Source organism: Lepisma saccharinum, chromosome 11 (genome assembly GCF_977018435.1).
Source record: "Lepisma saccharinum chromosome 11, izLepSacc3.1, whole genome shotgun sequence".
Lineage (NCBI taxonomy): Eukaryota > Metazoa > Arthropoda > Insecta > Zygentoma > Lepismatidae > Lepisma > Lepisma saccharinum.
This window is the reverse complement of record NC_139239.1, coordinates 58868881-58891377: the sequence shown is the minus strand read 5'-3', so window position 1 is coordinate 58891377 and position 22497 is coordinate 58868881.

Sequence of the window (22497 nt, the reverse complement as noted above, 5' to 3'; positions counted from 1 at the left end):
TTCTCAGTTTGCAGTTTGGAGACCTGGAGCCTGGGATGTGGGGAGAAAAGAATGTTGAAGCAATATGTGTCCTTCATCACTTGACCTGGACAACGCTCCCATCACCCAACCCACTCAACATCTGTGCTTCTCTCAACATATCGGAGGGACAGGACAGATCCACTTCTTTGGTGCGTCCGAGGAAGCAACCAAGGGAAAGAAGAAAGTTTGTGTGGATTAGTTTGTTTGCTTATTTTGCTAGAACCTCAGGATTCTAGAACATTTTCCTCCTTGTCTCGAAAATTACTTCTCTTGTCAAATTATGGTAACAATATTTTATTTCACACACACACACACACACACACATGGGGGAAGCTAAAAATCTCATTTTATCTAGTATAAACCACAAATTTTCGGGGGGGGCTCGAGCCCCCTGAGCCCCCCCCTTGCATACGTGCCTGGCTGTACTAGAATGAACATATACTGCTGCTGCAAAAATTAGTGTCTGGTTGGAATACCGTCTTTGATATTTATCCTGCATGGAAAATTTTAGTTGTTCAACAATGAACTGCAACTCGGTACTTTCACAAAATTTTTCCATTGATTCCAGTTCAGATATCAATGCAATGAGAGTTTCTGTCTTCGAAGGATCATTTACATGTTCTTCAACGTATCCCATAACAACTTCAAGTGTTGACACATTGCAGATCTTATCACAGTGTTTGGGCAATTTATGTCTCTTGAGTTTTACCTTATTGACATACAAGTCAAATGTAAGGTCTGTTTCAATAACTATACAACCAACAATAATTGGATAAGTATCACAAATTTTGTACAAACACACATGCAGTTTGGAATTTTGTGTGACACTCAGCCATTTCTGTTGCAGCATGTTTTCTTGTGAATTAAGATATGAAACTATGTCTGATAGGGTATGAAATGTGGTTTGCTCCATATGTACCCTGTAATCAACCAAACTCTCTTGAACTGCTCGTTGAAAGTTTTCTTCTTCTGCATCAACAAGTTGGCGACTACAACTTGGGTTGGATGTGATATGAAGGTAGATTGGGAAAGATTGTAGGTAATGCTCCATCATCTATCAGTTTTGGTATTTTCCTTTCAAATTCTTTAATTTCACCATTGACTAAAAATTTATCTACCCTCACAATACAGGAGTCGTGGAAATGTTTTGAGCACACCACTGGATACTTTAATTTGGTTAAGTCTGTAGGAATTTTCCGTAGCCATTGGCTGCGAAGTGGTTCAGTCTTTGGGACAACAAATGTTGTTACATGTTCTCCTTCACCATCATAATTTGATCTGCACCCAGCCACACTACAACATCTAGGCATAATTGATGCAAACCTGCAGAAGATAGCAGGCATTAAGTTGAAACATTCATATTAATCATAAACAATCTAGCAAAAGATAAAAATGTTCACTTGGAATGAATAACTGCACACAAAATAAAATGTCTATGTTGTAGAAATATGAAAACAATTCCTTCTAGGATTTCTTCCAAAATTTGTGGCCTCATATGGCAAAACTTATGAAAATTTTAATTAATTTGCACAATATTGAAAATGACACACATTAAATATAATTAATAACATATGTTTGAATAGTGATTCTCTGCCACGCAAAAGGTGTCGGTGTGGCAGACAAGAAAAAGAGAAGGACAAGTTCTTGGTGTATAATGCAGAATATAAAATTACTATTGGATGTGTGATATTGAATGGTAGTGCTTAAAAACTATAAGTACCGCTATTAAATATTATCATGCTTGAAAGAAACCAATAAGTATACCATGATTTCTGCCTGAAATACACCACCAGTACAAAATTACCATTAATGGGCATTTAATTCTGTGTATAAATTTCAAAAGTGCCTATAAAGCCACATCTCCACATATATGAGCAACAAACCCACTACAGGTGGTCAAATAATAAAATTAAACCTAGTTTTAAGAGTTAAAGAGGGTTCATTTTCAGTGCTGGTGAAACCTTTTGTATGGCTAATTTTGATCATATATACTAGAAACCACTTTGCGAATGAAGCTATAATCTTTGGGGGGGATGCAACTCAGTATGAATTTTGATGTCAATATCAATATGCCTGCCACTCAGCGACATATTTGTAATTTCACTTTAGAGGGTAGATTTGGGGAGGGGGGTATGCAAATTTGTATACCTTACAAGCCATTAAAATAAACTAAGGGGATATAAACATGTCTGGCAGGGATAAAAATAAGTTTTGTTTTTAGTCGGGTATAAAATTATTTGTGGTTGGAAATCCCATGGTATCCCCCCCCCCTTAATTCACACAGTGCGAGAAACAATAAAATTTTGAGGTACACATAAGGAGGAGTATCATGAAACAAATAAAAAGTAATATACATACAATCTTTGCTGCACCACTGGTGCCTTGTCAGTTGTGAATTCTTGTCCCCTCATGGGGTATCATGTTGTGTACCCTGTGACTCCGGACAGTACACCCAGTAATGGTGCATAAGGTAAAAATGATCCATAGTTCATTCACACTGCATTTAATCATGTATTCCTGGACATTCACATGTGTAAAACTAAAGTTGAATGCTATGATATGAAGTAGCTAAGTGTCTTTAATGTAAATATATCTTGCTACAGTTCAAGGAACTCATTTCCAGTGGAGCCTGTGACCGAGTATACAACTTAACATTTCTTATCTTTTTCCTTTAATTGTCAGATCTTAATGCTTTGTGTACAGGTGCATAAAATCACAAATAAGACATTTGGTCCTGAAATGTGGCCACCTAAATAATCCTCATGTAACCTGGAGTAGTTCCACTGTTTCTTTACTCATGAATATCTCATTATATGCTAACACTATGAAACCGGAGTACACTACAAAACAAATCCAAAACAGAATTTAAACTCACATGCCTAACCTAACAAAGAGGTCAGGCCAAGAGCAAAAATAAATGCTCATATGTAGCTTCGAAATATACATTACGTAGTTTTAGGAGCAACAACTGTTACATGGCACATGAATCATACAATCTAGTTGGCTGCACTTTTTGACACTCGGTGCAGTTCAGGTGTATCCAGTGTCAGGTTGGTGTAATGGTGGTGCAAGGATATATGACGTTCAACCAACTAGATGGAAAGCAGTGTTCAAGTTCAGAATATTCAACAAATGCCTGTCTGCTACTTTAAACGGTAATTTTATTAGATAGCATGCACCACGTGACCATACACCAAACATACACCAGTCCAGATGGTAGTGCAGACACCAAATACACTACTTGACTCCAAATCAATGAACTAGATGACTCGGTGTTGCACGGTGCAACCAACTAGACGCTTCGGTGCAAACAGAGTCAAATCGAGTCAAAAAGTGCAGCCAACTAGACAGGGCTAATATTCCTTGTTCTGAGTAATCAAACTATCCACCTACAGCTCATGAAAAGACTCTCTTTCAAAGAACTCATAATATTTAAAAAAAAAAAAAAAAAATAACATTTGGACACCATCTTAATGGTCATTTTACCATTGCACAGGAATTGAAATTCCAGTAACATTCAATGTAATTAACTTAGGCTATGTGCAGAATGGTGTGCAGATTCAGATTCATTCACAAATTCATATTGGATATTCCAAATCAAATCACCCAGCAAAATCTGAGGAATGATGCACTGGTTCAGATTTAAATGAAATTTTGTATATTTGTTAACACTACCAAGGTATGCTCACATGCAATAATTTTCTTCTGCAGACCTTGTAGTTACTGAGAAACAGGAGGCTAAATTTTTTTAAATTTTGCACCGAGGCCATTTTCCAAGTGGCGAAAACTATGTTATTTCAGTGTTGAATGTGCTGGACAGTAAATAATTGCAAAAAAATATGCTTTCACAGTGAGAATTCTTCTTCAAGTGCATCATCATTTTTTCCTAATAAGAGATGGCATTGGTGGGGTGGTTAAGCATTTAAAAACCAAAGAAAGCCTTCCAAGATGGCATGGTGATGTATTTAATACAGCAGAAAGATGTTTCAGTTTCTGTAAATGTAGAACTGAAAACATACAACTCTGGCTGGCAAAAAGGAAACCCTAACATACACACAAAACAACTACACAACAGAATTTCTATTGCAAAAACAATCCATGAAACAAAAATTTTTATCACTACTCTCCCCAGAGCCAAAATAAATTGAAAAAAACAAAAAAACAAATGGTGCTGATCCAGATTTTTTTATCACCACGAACTCTTATGTTGAGTGTGTGCATGATCACAGTCAGTTTCTTGGATTAGCATTCTCCAAAGTTGCAGCAGAAAATGATGTTCAAGTCAAATTTATGCACTCCATTGGATTAATACGATCCTTTCACTGGCCCCCTGAAGAAAATGAAGATGTATGTCATGTTCCAGGATCAACCATTATTGAGGTTACAAGAGGATATTACTTTTCCGAAAGGACTTTGTATTTAAGCATTATTTTGGCAAAATTAAAGTGATATTGGGATATCAAATATATATATATAATTTTACAAAAACTGTTTTCCGTGCATGCAAACCAAGAATTAATTTTAAAAGTGTCGTTTGAAGTTCATTCAGTCTAAAAAAGAACAGTTATGGACAATTCTTTTGTGCTGCTGAAGCACAAGAAGCTTGACTCATTTGTAAATTAAAAGAACAACAACAGAGAAACAGAACTATCTCCACATGGACCTCATCTTATTTCACTGATATATGTGTATGGTATTTTATATGCTGTATAATTTTAATTAACATAAACGTGCTTTCGAAATGATGTTTCATTACAAAAGTGTGTTTAGTCACGTAAGTTACTTTTTCTCTCTCAGATTCTGATCACGTGATTCACATATTCATGTACATAAAACTTCTTTAAAATATTTACTAAGATAAGCAATGCAAACCGTACTACTTTTATTTAATAACTTTTCAGAACATGCTTTAAGCATCAGTTAAAAACAGCACTGGCATGGTAACTGATGTACCGTATGGTTAATGCAAATTTAGTAATGTGAGACAAAAAAAAAAGGCTGCGACTATTTTCACCAGGTGTTGAGAACAGCTTATGTGGCTATTTTCACTAGCAAAAGTCATTACCCTAATCGTACCACAACACTGTACTTTATTATAATTGGCAGTGTTGCTGAAATTACTGCTAAGAAGATGTTTTAAATGAAAAGTGGGTGCCACTATTACTGTCACCACGTGATGAGAATAGAAAGTGCTGAAGAACAGACTACATGATCAGGTGTTGGAAAGTACTTACAGAAGTGATTTTAATGCTAATAGCCCTAAACTTGTCCTGCCCAACCTAACCTAACAAAAGCAGTTACGAACATAATACCCCTTCATACTTGTGTCATGTGACATATTAGTATCCCATATCAGAACACCTTCTGGCAAGGGCACCTGCAGGATTTTTTCCTCTGGGGGGGGGCGAGTCATAGCAACTTTTATTATTACTGCTTTTACTTTTGTAATTATTACTACTACTACTACTTATGTTATTTTAAAAAATTACATACCTTTGAAATGTCCATATTCTGTATATCTACATATACTCTGCATAACAGTACACCTAACATTAATTCTTGGTCAAAAAAGCTGGTTTTTTATAGTTCAATCCATGTGAAATTAACTAAGCTTAAATGTACCCCTGCTACAAATAATAATAATATTAATAATTGCTGTAACTTGTGGCCTGTAAGTCATAGAAAACAAGATATTGTGTTGTAAAATATCGTCACATTTTCAGCATTCGAATTTCAGAGCTATTTCCAGAGGAGGGCCCCCCCTCTTGCCTTGTGGTCTTTTTCCAACTCCATGGCATGCAGAAAAAAGTACCAGTCTCCTGCATGAAAATAAATGGGTACTAATCTGATATTCCCCGGACAGATTTCTTCATTTTTACAGAAGAAACTACTTACGATAATAAGTTCCTGTAGTATTGTCTAACATCTGGAAGGTGTTTTGTGTGATGTGGAAATGTTTCATAGCAGCAATTCAACCATTGACTCATAGCTCCACGAACCATTTCCGGTAAGGTTAGGTTAGGTTAGGTAGGGTCACGTATATGTTACAATAGTTAAAAAATGGTTTCGAAAAAAATATGCGTAGCCCCACACACCATTCTCCCATAGCCCCACAAATCATTTGCGGAAACATACGTTCTTCAGTTACAAAACACTTTTTTTTTTAAAAAAAAAATTGCAATTACTTTCATCAAAAAAACGTGAATGCACCTTCAAGAATGTTCCGCGAAGCAGATGGGTAAGTACGAATGTCAAAAATTCACAAAACGAAAAAGTTATAGGTGTCCGGGGACTATCAGATTTTTACCAATAAATGCACACTGATGGGTATTAATTTACGGTAAGAATTTACAATATAGAGAAAGTCTCCAATTTCGTTAATTTTCGGTATACTAACTAATTTTGGCCTCCTAATCACAAATCTGTTGTAAAAAACCGGGAGTCACGTCTGGAAATTGTACATTTTGGTGAAAAATTGTTAGCGCAAAAAACCATCCACGGGTAGCCCTACGAACCATTCACACGAGGTTAGGTTAGGCCTGTTAGGTCAGGTTCCATTAGCACTCATTTCACCGCTAAATTCATCGAAAAAATAGGGATCTTACTAGAATTGAACATCATAAATCATTTTCTTGTAAAACAACGGCGTGGTTGGACACAATGACAGGAGAGTACATTTTTGTTCGTAAAACTATGCATATACACCTATATATAAAAAAATTCAATCGGCTTTTTTTTCAAATTTTCAGACGTGAACCCCGGTTTTTTTCAACAGATTCGTGATTAGGAGGTCAAAATTTGTTAGTATACTGAAAATTAACAAAATTGGAGACTTTCTCTATATTGTAAATTCGCTCCTAATTTACGATAGTTCAAACAGATTTCTTAATTTCTACAGAAGAAACTACTTACCGTAATAAGTTCCTGTAGCATTGTCTAACATCTGGAAGGTGTTTTCTGTCATGTCTGAATGTATCAAAGCGGAAATTGTTTTGTTTTTTAAACTATGCTTGCCTAACCTAACATTACGTAATGTTTCTTGGTAAAATTCGTTCCACCCCCAAGAAGCATTACGTAAGGTTAGGTTAGGTTAGGCAAACATAGTTAAAAAAAAAAAAAATTCCGCCATGATACATTCACACATAACAGAAAACACCTTCCAGATGTTAGACAATGCTACAGAAACTTATTACGGTGAGTAGTTTCTTGTGTAAAATTCTGTTTGAATTATAGTAAATTAGTACCGTAGATCATGCACATGCGCAATTTAAAATCTGGTGAAAATAGCTCAAAAGCTAGCTTCACCACCTGGTGATTAAAGTCACTCCGAAAAAAAATAATAGATAAACACTATATGCTATACAATATATATTGACACTCGCAGCAAAGGAATCTTGGGGACTTTTTTTTTATGAAATACATACACACATATCTATGGACTTCAGAAAAAATGTCTTAGCAAGAAGTCGATTTCACTAAGATATGACTTCTCACGTTAAGCACTGCATGTTGCTGCCATGACCTCGGCAATGGCTGATATGTGCAAAATTCTGAAACTTTAGCCTCCTGTTTCTCAGTAACTATGAGTACTGTGAAGAAAATATTTGCATGTGTTCATAATTGAACAGATACAAGTCTGAATCAGTGGGTGTCATGGCTTGCGTAATTTGACATGGAATCAATCACATGTTAATTCTAGTCTTGACTAATGACAAATTTTAACAAATGTTTATATTTCCATGAACAGTTGTAAACTATTGCTGAACAACAACATTAAAGGGTAACAGTTTCATACATCGGAGACACATTTCTTGATACATTAAAGAATTATCAAATATGTAATTTTCTGGGGTGGACCATTATGGAAGAGAGTAGATGTGATCATTTTATGCCTAGCCATGTAATGTATATTTTCACACACATTTAGATATATTAAACACAAACTTACTAAAAAATATAAATGAAAACATGTAGTGCAATTGCATAAAATTCACAGTAGCTATAGAGCATTTTTGTGTCATGTAGGACTACTAAATTTTTACACAAACCACGATCTATCTATCTCTGTCATAAAGTGTGTACCCTAAATGCATTTCTTAAGAGTACAAAAATATCGATAACTGGGGGAATTATCGTTTACACTCATAATTGTCATTTTGGAATGTGTTCCAACTAGGTAGAGAAAATATTTCTCTAAATATTAACAACATTTCTTTAAATATTTACAACACATTCTAGGGCCAAACTTGAAATAACGTGAATAACGTGTTGGCTTTTTCTACAAATATATAATTTCAACATGTTTGAATTTTCTACAATTACATAAATGTTAACGCTCTATGATGTTTTAAGAACACGTAAAAAATATCCAAATACAAATAACTTACCTTATTACTACTGAAGAAATGAATTAATGAGATACTGAATTCCTGGCATTTGAAACTACACGCGCCATATTTCCTACTACAAGACTGAAGACTCACTTGCTGACGTCACGGTTGTGTTTCGGGGCCGGTCTTTCACGTCGGCTACGTCCGGAACCCGCAACGGGTTCTTTGGGACTTTTTGTGAGAAATATACCTCAAGTAGTACTACATGCTCCAGCAAGTTTCGTTTATTTTTTTTTTTTTTTGAATGTCCAGGTTAAACTGTAATTTGACTACTAGTGGTCACCCTGATGATAGACGAACAATAGTCAGCAAGCATACTGGCGTTCGAACGTCTTCTGAAGCGCATTTCAAACGCAGCAATGTTCTGGTGGAACTTTTCCCCATGTTCATCACTGACTGCTCCCAGGTCTTTCGGGGAAAAGCCCACATGTGAGTCCAGAAAGTGTAATTTGAGGGACATGTGGCACCCCATGACTTGAAATCGGTGCAACATGCATAAACACACCTTCCTTAATCTTTGCCTTACTGAAGCGTGGGAATTTCGTCCAGAGGTACCTGAAAGCTTGGTCTTCTCGGTCTAATGATTTGACGAACATTTTCATCAAACCCAGCTTGATGTGTAATGGGGCTGAAAGGCATTTTGATTGATTGATTGAATTAAAATTTTTTGTTGTCGGCACTCTTCAATATATCTAGGTATGCGGGGAAATATTCCCTTATCTAATATTCTTACTTAAAATGCAAGGTGTGTAAAAAGCACAAGGTTTTAGAGGAACCTGTACAAGACAAAAGCAAGAAAGTCGAATTAACTAAAAGCTTCCTCACAGTCCAGCTCTTCTAAAAAATCTAAAATCATTTGTTAAAACACTATTGTCATTGCCCAACAGGGATAACAAACAGCTGGGAAGATTAAAAGTCTTCCGGAGGAAAGCAAAATAAACACATTCGACAAGAATAAATATAATACTTAAAACTACGTTTCAAATACGACACATCGGAGGGTCCAACCCTTGCAACAAGTGACCATGGGTTAGACGGCTGTGTCCAATACGCAGTCGATTAAGAAGTTCTTCTTCACTATGGTGGGCTTAATCGCGTGAAACTTCTGCCTCGCTGCATCCCACATTTTGGGGATCTCATGATACGATGTCCTTGGTTGCATAATTGTACTCACGTCGTGGTGGACAATGTTTACGGATATAATGATTAGCTCTGTCCCGACTGTCCCACTGAGAGAGGAAGCAACAGTATTTCGTGTAACCTTCTTGCATACATCTTATCCTGTCATACCAATGTACAATTTAGAGCATTCATTCTTTGTAACACGGGAGAAGCACACTTTCGGCTATTGTATACCATACGTTTCTTACGTAACTTTTAAACTTTGTGTTTTTGGTTAAATAACACGTGATACACGGAAACAAATTGGAGATTCGTTTTCGCTCTGCACAAAAACATTATAACGACACATTTTCTTCTAAAGGGCAAATTTCGTGTTGTGCAGTATAATTATTATTACTTGAATAGGTAAAAAAAAAAGCGGTGTAAGAACAGGGATATAACAACACGTATTTATTATCTAGCGTAGGTGTAGTTAATATCGCAAAGAAATGTGTAGAAAGAATTGGCCTGACTAGGAAATTAATGTCAAATAGGTAAAGAATCGAAAATTTATTGAATAACAAAAAAGCATGTTAGATCCATTAGACAAAAAGTAAAGTTCTTGGTTAGTACCAGTGCATAAATCTTGTTTGAGACTGGCTTTCACAACCGTATGATCCCAATATGATCGTTGCCTTCCAATAAGTTCGGCGGAAATAAATAACCTTCGATTATACAACAAATTCTTAAAAAGTATATTTTTATTATTTAATTTCAGTACTTGAAAAGTCTTTCGGAGGGGGGGCAGGACCCTCTGGATCCCCCCTAAATAGTCCTCGGTTCAAAAGTGACAGAAAAGCCAAGGTGACTACCTTTTTATAATCTCTAATTCTCCGAAACGATTCTATTTGGGATGACACGTAGATATGACCTCACTATATCCTAGTTCAGAACACAATTTTTAGACTTTGACCCGCCTCAAACAATTTGATCGCATTGATATTAGAGGATCTGAATTGTACATCTAATTCTATGCCAACAATAGATAATGTTAGAAGCAGTCCTCATGTTTTCATCAGTGTAAAAGTAATTTTGAGCTAAGCTTACAATGGACCATCGCGATGGTCTAGTAGTGTTACACACGAGACGAGACATTTCTCGTCTCGCCTCGTGTCTCGTCTCGAAAACGAAACGAGACACGAGACGAGACGAGACGGCTTGTGAAAAGATTTTTAACCTTAGTTTTATAAGTTATTCTAAGACAATAATGGCTATCGTAGGTAATTTAAAGTGGGGTTTGCACTTAGCACTTTGGGTTGTCCCCACTTCTTTAGTACTTTCATTTGATTATTTTTTATCTTCTGCAAATTTCGGGAGGGCTAACACAGCCTACAACCTGACCATCTCAGATTTTCAATAAAATTGTGGAGTTCAAACTATGCATGGAACTTAGTCACCATACAAATTTTGAGTTCCATGTCTCTTGTACATGTAAAAATATGCAAGGTCAAAGTTCACAGAAATGGCAATTTCTCAGCCCCTCTAGCTATTTTCAACTTCCTGTAACTCAGCCCCTATTTGTCCTACGGAAGCTGAAATAAAGTTTATTGTACGTGAAGTTGAACATGCTTTCCAATTATATGTTTTTAACACACCTGCTTTTGAATAAGAAGAACATATTGTCACATGACCTTGTCTTTGATAATGAAAATCTCAAAATATGTCTTCGCCAAAAGTTATGGAAAAAATGTATTTGGTACACCATGCTACACAATAAAACATATGAAAAATAAAACTGGGACTGTAATAGAATCAGAAGGTACTAAATAATATACAGGGTAATTCAAAATGAATTGTGCAACTTTACACAGTTATTATGACGTTGTGATTTATGATATAAAATCAGACAAGGCATCAATGTAAAGAAGAACTCGGGAAGTTTTATTCACATGACTCATATTACACTCTGTAAAAAAAAATTAGCATCACTTCATTATTTTTGGTCGTTAGCATTTCGCTCGTGAATTATCAGTTGTTTTATTGATTTTATTCGACTTGTCGATTTGTTTTCCTAACAATTATATAAAACACTATATCTCTAAAATATATTTTTATTATTTAAGTCATAGTTACGTACATAATGCACTTTACAGAACTAATAACAAAATTATTGCAAATATAGCTTGTGGAACGTTTTCGCACAAAGACAATTTTTACAAGTAAAAAAATTGAACAAAGGTTTTAAATGCATCATGATATGTCAATTTGTAATGATAGTAAGTAAATACATTGACTAGTACTTAGTGTGGCCACCCCTGGCCTTCCTAAGTGCTTCCAACCTTCGAGGCATGCTATGAATGAGATTTTGACAATATTCGACCTCAATTTCATTCCAAACATGTACAATTGCTGCCATAAGTTCCTATTTTGACCTGTACGTCTGATTACCAAGTTTTTTGCACATCATAGCCCACAGGTTTTCTATAGGATTCATGTCTGGCGGTCACTAAGTCTTTCAATATTCATATCATGAAACCAGTTATTCACCACCTGAGCACGATGACAGGTTGCATTATCGTCTTGAAAAATAAAGTAGTCCAAATTCTGTCCAGAAAAATGATCTCCTGCAGTTTGTAGAACTTTCCGATTCAGGATTTCCAGATATTGATCAGCCTTAATTGTCCCTGTGCAAATATGCATCCTGCCAATCCCTTTTGCAGGGAAACATGCCCAAATCATAACACTGCCACAAAACTTTTGAGTTTCAAAAATACAAGATTTTGCAAGTTCTTCTCCCTTCCGCAACCACAGTTTAACTGAGCTGTCATTCCCCAGCAATTTAAATCGTTTTTCATCAGAAAATATCACATGTTCCCAATCTGTATCATTCCATGCGCCATAACGTGTGACAAACTCACGTCTAGCTTTTGCATGTGCGTCAGTTAGTCTGGGTTTTTTACGTGGGACGTGTTTAGAAACACCCTGTTTCTTTAGTCGGGATACTACAGTAGCATGAGTAAGATTAACTCCCACCTCATTTTCAAGATTATGTGCAATTTGACGTGAACTCATTGCTCTGTTCTTCAGTGCCATGTACTTTATCATACGATCCACTCGAGGTGATGTCTTTTTCTTTCTGCCACAGTGACTTCTCTGTGATGATTTTCCATGTTCTTGTTGCTTTTGCAGGCAGCGGCTAACTGTGGATTGATGCATTTGAAGTTGTCGACCAATTTCTCTCTGAGAATGACCATCCATATGCAAAGCAAGAACCATTCCTTGCTTACGTGGCGAAATGTCACACTTTCTGCCCATTTTTTCGAGAAAACACGCTCAAATACACTACACACCACCAGAACACTTCACAAATATGACAACGTATCCAAACTGTCAATAATGAACATGTAGTGTGCAACATAAAACACGTCACAAGTTGCACTACTAACAATCGTTTTACAGATTCCTGACAATTGATTACAAAACCTTGAAGCAGTAACTGATTGCAACTCCCTCTAGCGGACACTCCAAACACTAATTCACCAAAATAATAACACCACACTACGCAGTGATACCAGACCAATGCTTCAATCAATTGATTTCAAGTTGTGCAGGAAAGATGCATCCATGCGAAACTCAAAATTGTCAACATCCGTAATAAGAATACAGTGATGCTAATTTTTTTTACAGAGTGTATAAAGATTCAACATGGGAACCACGTGTAACGCGGAAAAGGTCCAAAGGATAATCAAGTAGTTGCTACGCCCGAGACAGCAAGTCGTTGTAAACGGTTTCGAAGGCACTAACAATTCGCAGTTATAATCTTTCGGAAGGGTGAAATATGCATTACTACCGAAAAGCATCCGGAAATGTTTTTGTACCATTGTGTGTGATTGAATCAGTACTCGAAAGCTCTAACACACAATGCGCCTTCTATTGGTCATTATCCATTTTGCGACACTGGCGATCCTGGTGGAACATCGGCTAAGCAGAATATAAGTGGGAATAAAACTTCGAGTTTTTCTTTATATTGATGCCTGCCTTGTCTGACTTTTTCATCATAAATAGTAACGTCATAACTGTGTAAAGTTGCACCATTCACTTTGAATTAGCATGTATGTAGCTACATGACCGATGGAAGCCTTATTGCAATGTACAGCGTCTCTCAAAAGTCTTAGGACAGCGACATTTTAAAATAGGCAACCCAACTTCCACAAGGCGTTGGTGGGTTGTGTGTAGAGTTAGGCTCAATTTCAGGGTTGCCACATGCACAATAGATATTTATGAAATACCCGAAAGAAATAAAACCAAGCATTATTGTATAAAACTATTAAAAATATCAGCATTATATCGCAAATATCAAAATTATTTCTGATAGAAAGATAATAGGTTTTCTAGTATTTCATCGCTGATGAGTCTACACAAGGGAAAAGAGGAGAGAGGAAACAAAAGGTGACAAAGGAGAGGAGACAGAGAAAGCAAAAGGAGAAGAGGGAAAGTAGAGGAAGGAAGACAAGTGAGGATAAAAGAGGATATGAGAAGTAGTGAGAAGAAAGGGAAAAGATTCGAGGAGAGATGAGGAAAATGGAGCAAAGAAGAGAAGAGAGGAAGAAAACGAGATGAGGATAGAGGAGAAGTGGAGAGGAGAAAAGAAGAGGGAAGTGGAGAATATAGTAAAAGAGAGAAACGAGAAGAACGAAGAGAAGAGTGCAGTGGAGCCGGAAATCGAAGAAAGGAGAGGAGATAAGAGGAGTGGAAAGAGTGAGATGGAGACAAGAGGCGAGAACAGGAGGGGAGGCGATATAAGATAGAATCAGAGGAGAAAGAGGGGTGATAAGGATGAGAAGGAGAGGTGAAGTACAGAAGAAACTGGAGACGAGAGGAGAGAAAAGGTAGTTGCAGAAAATATTTTCTCAGCGTCAAGAATTGATGCATTGATCAAATTATTGCTTTTGGCTGAGTTCAGAGCAAGATAAAATCTACCAAGTAAGAATTTCGATTTTACCTGCGATTATACCACTAAAAACATGGTGGTAATTTTCATATTTATAAGAAGTATCCAATTTTTCTCCACTTTTCATTTCGCTGAAATGGAGATTTTATTCTTTAATGTTACATTGTTAATTCCAAACAGAATCATTCCATTTCACACGGCGTGGACAATGAACACAATGGGATATGTCTAAAACTTGCAACTCGTCTCCTATATGTAATGTGCAAAGACTACTTGATTGGAACAAAGAAAAACGAAGGTAGTATGAATCAGCGCAAACATTTAATGGAAAATTACACTTGATGAAAACTGTTCATTCGTCATTCGATATTGCGGAGGTATTCTTGCATTTAACTCGAGTGGAAAAAGTCCTGAATTACCACCAATATAACTAGTTATTTCATTAATGTTTGTCAATGTCTTTGAATCCGTATACAATTATCATCAGAATATCATAATTTACGATCTTATAATCTTTATTTTCTATGTGAAAATATCCATTTCAACGTGTGCCAATTCATTTGTTTGTTTATTTTTTTTAGTAAATTGCAGATGCAAAACAATGTGGGCGCTGTTATTACAAATAATGTTACAATGCTCTTGTTTAATAAAATGAGAAATATTTTTTAAAAAATCCCGGTACTATTATAGTATGGGGGTGACACCTATAAATCATATATTTCGCACTTTTTTCCATTGCTAACGTACTATTTTGGAATGCGGAACATTTCCTAAGGTGAAATAATGCATTTCTAAAATAATGTCTTATTTCTTACATTTACGAGTACTTACTGTTACTTGATATTTCGATTCTGTAACACATTATGGCAGGCGATAGCGTATTGGTTCAGGGCGCGTTGTGCAAGTGTTTTGTAGATTTATGCAGTGTTGCAACCTCGTACCGGAAAATATCTACTTTCGTGCCCGGATTTGAAATTATGCTAATACCTCGCAAACCATTGATGTTAGCCTCACAAGCCATTGACGTTAGCCCTACAAACCATTCACGTTAGCCCCACAAACCATTCACGTTAGCCCCAAAAACCATTTTCCGTAAGGTTAGGTTAAATTAGGTTAGGCTAGCATAGTTAAAAAAAAAAAATACTAGACTCGTCGTGTTCAAGTGAAACCACGGCGAGTTTGAAACACTGACTACGGGGAACATTGTGCTCTCATGCAGAAAGCAAATGGCGGCAGCAGAAACAGCGTGTCGGACAGAGATTTTCGCAGAAAACAACATGTATTCGCATTAAAATGGATCAAAACTACATTCACGAACTTCCACAACGATACAGAAAATGATTTCCGTAAGTACTTTCTCCTGTAAATTTTAAGAAATCCGTCACCCCTATACTATAATGTTACCAAAATCTCCAAGGGAGGATCGAATCTGGGATCTCTTACAGTGCTGTCAAGAACTCTAACCAGTAAGTTCCCTTACAGCAAGAATTCTTAAGTATTCTATCGCCTCAATATTGTAGGTAAACGTTATCCTGCAAAAAATAGTTCAATATTTTCATATAACTCTGTATTTCTAGAATTAATTCATACATACGTATTTGAAATCTAACTCTGAATTTCTGTGAATATTTCATTTTTAATTTTATAACATCGCTACGCGAAGTTACGTGAACATTCACGATATAGTTCCTTAAAACTTTTAATGTAGTAAAGTCTTCAAATATATTTTAAACCACTAGATTTTTGGCAAGGGAATTATGTGTCATCCGTTTTCAGTTATCCATTGCTGAAGCAAAAGTTTTGAAACTCTATGGAATTTTCACTCTGAGATAAGTTTCTTTACTTGATACATGTATGCGAATTACAGTCTGTCCCAACTAACTCTGGAGCAGGCGAACGAAAACAAGACTGGGCAAGTGGTCACGCGAGACGGCTTTACCAATGAACACGTGAGAGGAACAGGATTGTGTGAAGGGAGGAAAGCGACTGCAGTTACCAGGGGTACCAGAAGTACCGCGAAAGGGATTAAGCGCGAAAGTGAAATTTTCGCGGTTAATGCGTTTCGCGGTTGTTCCTTCGCGGTTATTCCGTTCGCGTTTAATCCGTTTCGGGCTTAATCTTTTCGCTCTTATTCCGTTCGCGCTTAGCCCGTTTCGCTCTTATTCCTTTCGCGCTTAATCCGTTTCGCTGTTGTTCCTTTCGCTCTTATTCCATTTCGCGCTTATTCCTTCGTGTTTATTCCGTTCGCGCTTATTCCGTTTCGCGGTTAAACTTTCGCGCTTGTTCCTTCGCGTTTGTTCCGTTTCGCTCTTATTCGTTTCGCGTTTAATCCTGTGTTACGTTTTGCGGTTGCGCTCTTTCGCGGTTATTCCACCGCCCCGTAACCATCCTTCCCAGCAGTGTGTACTGCTTGACTCTGTCCACTCAATTCCGCCCCCCCCTTCTCTGCCGCTATGAGCGGCCTTCCTCCAGAGACACGTGCTACAGGGTATAGTTCATTGTTTTCGCAAAAGTATCTATCTGTGCCACCCAATTAATTTTTCCTCACATGAAACGAAAATTATGTTGTTAATTTGCATTCAGAGGGTAGTTTCACAGTTTCAAACTATTTTGGTCGTGACGAGTTCAGTGTAAATAGGCATTTTGATTATCATTTTGAAATGGAGGTATGAGGTTGAAATCCTCATATTTAGGGCTTGAACTCGTCACCTAAGAGGTTGAAGACCAGTACTGTTCTTTGTGCGTGTCCCTTCATCAATTTAACTATTCATCCTTATCCTCGCGATTAGTAAAAAAAAAAAAAAAAACAAGGGGAGAAAATATTTCTGAAATATTTGTCTATAATAAAGCAACCCTTCAGTTTTATTTTGTTTTTCATGGATCTGCTGCCACTACTACGCTGTAATCCCAATAAGTACCTTACATGCAGTGATGTGCATCTACGCGTAAACAACAATAGTCTACATTCTACACGTAGACTATTTTATACACGTAGATTGCGCAATCTATGTAAAGAACATGGAGAAAGGTGATAACTTACCAAAGGGCGCCGTGGAATTAAAAGAATATTATACTTCGTATCAGTTGCTGATGTGTAAGGCTAACTTTTCATACTCTTTCTTCCAAATTCGAACAATTTCTCACCTAGGAAGAAACCTAATATAGGAAATATTCTAGTGTTTTATGGGAAAAGATCACTATTGGCTCACGACTGCCATCTGTTGTTCTTTGCATACTATTTATCTTCATTCATAGTTGCTAATAGAAGAGACGAGAAATTTTGTTGTAAATAGGGTTCTTTTGATTTCGTTAGGAACCAATATAGTTGAAAATGTCACTTTCCTTTCATGAAACCTTTGAACATTAATTTTAATGCACTTTAGATTGTCTACATAGTCTATGTAAACTACAAACCAATGTAATCTACGCATATATTACGTGTATACAACGCATGTAGACTTAAACTTATACTCTATGGCACATCACTGCTTACATGTTACAATGTTACACGATAAAACACCTATTACTATCTGAATACTTTTTCAATAAGCTTTTTTGTTTGTCAGGAATTATCACTCAAACTATTGCATGTTGAGCTAGTGCCCACCAAATATATCAAGTGTACCAAATGTATTTTCATAACTGTAGGCAATGACATTTTTGATATTTTCAAGATCAAAGTCAAGGTAATGTGACAATATTTTCTATTTATCCAAAAATAGACTTGTTACATATCATTGGAAAGCTTGTTCAATTTCCTGTATAAAAACTTTATTTCAGCTTCGTATGCCAAATAGGGGCTCAGTTACGACACCGATTTTTATAATCGATTATGTTTATTAATTTTAATCCTTTTGACCAAAATCCTCATTTTTAGTTCATGAAAGTTGAATGTTGAATTAACAAAAGAATCAAACACTGATTATTGTGAATAAACAACATCAAAAACAAAGCACACGAACAGTGGCGGCGATTGGATTCCAAAACCAGGGGGTGAGGGGAGGGGGACAAGGTGCAAAAACTGGGTAGGCAAAGGCAGTATATTTCACTTTGTACATAAGGTTTAGCATATTGCGGAGGAAAAGTGACAAGTGGGGGAGGGCAACTGCCCCCTCGGTCCCTCTAATCGCTGCCACTGCACACGAAGGTTTACGTGAATACTCTGTAAGAAATTGTAAGCAGATTTAATTTTTCATAATTTGAAGAATCACGGATGTTTTTGGAAAGAGGAAAATTCTAGAACGGCTACTCTGGCATCGAACAGAGGTCCAGTTGAGTCATAAGATATTTTCGGACGCGATTGCAAAAAAATCCTTGGGGAAATTAACATAACACTATGTTATTTCATATATTCACTTAGCCCCCCATAAATAAAACACAAAATAAATACATTTCAATCTCAAGCCCGAGCGACGGCATCATCCTTTGACAGAACTTATTAATAATAATAATAAAAAATCATGATCTCCCACCAGAATTTCCGTGACAATCTGATACTAACATTGATCAATATTCCACGTTTTATTTGGCCTATTATTGTAAATTAGTCAGTTTGTACAGAGTTCTTCAAAAAAATGTAAAATCAGAAATCCCACTGCAAACTTTCGTGAGTATTACTGAAGCAATAGTGGTCCGTACTCAGAGACAGTGGCGGCCCGCGCCTGCTATGATGGGTAGCAGGCGCGTGCCCAGGATTTTCGTAAGGGGGGGGGGTTATGAATCCAATACATTTTCCAGTTCACAGGTCAAATTTCTTGTAATAAATTAGATAATTAATATACTTGGATTTTACCCCAATGAACGCAATCAATGTATTTGCTATGGATGCTTCATGTTTTTATTGCATCATATAAAAGCACCTGCTTGAATATTTCCAAATTATTAATATTTTATATTTAATTGCTCAAATATAATTTTTAAACAAAAAATATGTACACTCAACATTGTAACAACACTAAAGAGATTAAGACTACTTGATGTCTTAAAGACAGTAATAAATAAGGTACCACAGTTCAACAATTTAAATTCTGAAATTTAGGCACCGAGATTTCTGTGCGAGTTCTGACAATATGTCGTCACAAGTAACTTTTATATCCCGGTGAATGTTCAGAGCAGCTAACCCATTTAATCTTTCTTCGCAAATGGTATGTCGAAGATAGGTCTTCAACCGCCTCAAAGTTGAGAATGATTTATCATTTGATGTTGTTGTTACCGGGATTGTACATAATATGCGCAAACGTGTGTTTACCCAGGGAAATATTACTTCACTGCATATATCAATTGCTTCAAGAGCATTTACTGGACGTCATTGCATTGCTGCAAGATGACGATACCACAGTTTCATTTCAGTGTGAGCGTCGTCGCCTCGTAATCAAGGTGTTCCGGGTTCAATACCCGGTGGAGGCTAATAGTGGTTCGGATCTCAGTCCCGATTGGCCTTACTGTGGATTAAAAACATCAATTCAATCAACATTGTACTTGTTGTGGAGATGTTTTGGTAAATATTGTGTACATTTTTGGCATTGTATTATTATATTATTGGTGAAAACATTTGTTTGACAGTCGACAAACAAATACGAACCCCTTCAGTAATTAACATTTTCTACTACAGTGTCATTAATGTGTCATATTCATTTTCATATTAGGTCTATGGAGAGGAATTTTGTATAATGTTAACGTTATGGAACTGCGAAACCAACTGTTGAAGGGGCCACTCCCCCCTTCCCCTCCGAAGCCCAGTACCGCACCACAGGATCTGTCACTGAGCCCGACAAAATCTTGCCACACAGTGCTCGAAATAGAAATTCGTAGCCGAAAAGGGAGGGGATATTTGATCGATTTTGGAGATACGAGGGGGTACATCCTTGTATGGATCAACATGGAGACAATACAGTAGGTGGAGGATGCTCAATATGAAAATTATTCTAATTGGGGGTATGATTTGTGAAACTTTCTTAACTGGAGGCAGCATCCCCTAGTTCGACCACTGATGCCAGAAAAGATGCTTTCAGAAAATGAATTTATTACTGCACACACATATTACTTATTGTATTTGTTGCGTTTGTATAAGAGAAATATTCAGAAGATTTATAAGGAATATTTACAGTTAATAGGATGCCTATCTAGTCTATCCCGTGTCGTAATACAAATTTTATCCCTTTCCTACAAAATAATAAAACTGATTTTATAATGTGGTTGCATACATATACACTGTATAGTAGCACCAAGCTTTCTGGGGCCTCGGAAAATACGTGCCACTGCTCCGACGCCAGGGTTTCAAATACCTTGGTGGATCTATAAGATAGGTAATATCGTTTTTCGAGGGTTCGTGAACAAAACAAAAAGTAAATGATTGTAAAGTCCATTTTATATTCAGATACGTTAATCGGGACTGGACTTAAAGTTTAAATCGGGATACGTACCACTGTGCAATGCACCTTCACAGGGGATCAAACACAGGACCTCTTTGATTACACCACCATCGGTGAGGCCCCTGAAATCATTGAGGGAACTTGTTCATCTTCATGTTCTCTCGCCCTGCCGAAGTTTATTGGTGAAATTGGGTGACATCCTACACACGTCTTCCAGACGTACACACGCGGGCACCCCCCCTCCCCTGCACACGCACGATTGTATGCTTACAGCCCATGCTGTGGCCTCCCAGAAAAACAATTCTAAATCCGCCTATGGATATATCTGCTATCAAATAATGAACGTCACTTACCTCGACAGTTCCTTGACATAATTTTGCAACGAGGTTTGCAATATCTTCTGTTATGCCTTCTTGTTGAATATCAAGAGTCTGAAAGTTCGCACGTTTCACTCTCGCAATTCGGATGGAATTCCTCTGAACTTAAATCGACCATTTCTATTTGTGGAAGGTGAAGCTTCAACTTCCATTTTTTGTTTCTTTTGGAAATAATCTAATACGTATTTCTCCTCTTTTCTCTATCCATCTTTAGTTCCACGTCAAAAATCTATTACACACGCAGAAACGTAACACACAACACGACCACTTCGACTTGCTACCTTGCAGACTGCAACTCGCTACAACCCCAGTGAACACCAGGACTTGGGACAAAGATACCGGGCGGTCGATTGTCTGAACCATGCATCCAGCTTGGTCCAGCTCAAATTACGTCACCAGTGTTGACAGCAACCAGTAGTGTCAGTGTCAGTAGTGTTGGCAACTGCTAAATTATTTACGCACAAATTCAAGTGAGATCTTTCACACATGTTACAAGAAAATTCAATAAACTGAAGGCTGGAAATTGGTTGAGAAAAAAATATCTAATTTGTAAAGAGCACAAGAGTAAAACGTATAATATTTTGGCATATTAATTGCTTTTATTTTGTTTATGAACTGACTGCGCCAGTTGGGCTATATAACGCATCCTTCACCCCTCCCTTCCTCCCGGCATACTATTGTACAAAACATCGCTTGCCTCCTTCGTAAAACCATGCTTCGCTACTGCCTGCAACAATTATTATTATTATTGATATTTTGAAATAAATATGCATCCAGGTGCGAAATAAGATTTCGACTTACTTTGCCTACTAATTGTAGTGATTCAAATCTCACAGAACTTTGCTCTGCTGGCATAAATTGTATAAGAAGGGGAAATAAAGAAATGGGAAGTTAGCAGCACTGTCGTAACAGGAAAGGGAGGGTCATTCTCCTAAGAGGGCCATCGTGGGTGAAAGAAAGGGGAGGACGGATTCCTTCAGTTCGCATTCCAAGGGTTACGGCTCTTTTCTTGACCATACTGAGAAGGAAATTCTCCTTCCTTTTCAGTGACTAAGGAATGAATGAATGCTTGTGCATTGCTGTAACTCAACTCCAATATTATCAAAAGTAATTGAAGAAGCAAATACATTTCTCATTGCCAAATGTAAACATTTTACAATATTGGCGATTTATGAAATAAAATGTATTTCTGTTTTGAATTTTTTTAAATGACGAAACCAATGGGGGGGTTTAACCCCCACCAACCCCCCCCCCTGGGCACGCCACTGATGGGTAGTGCCAACGTG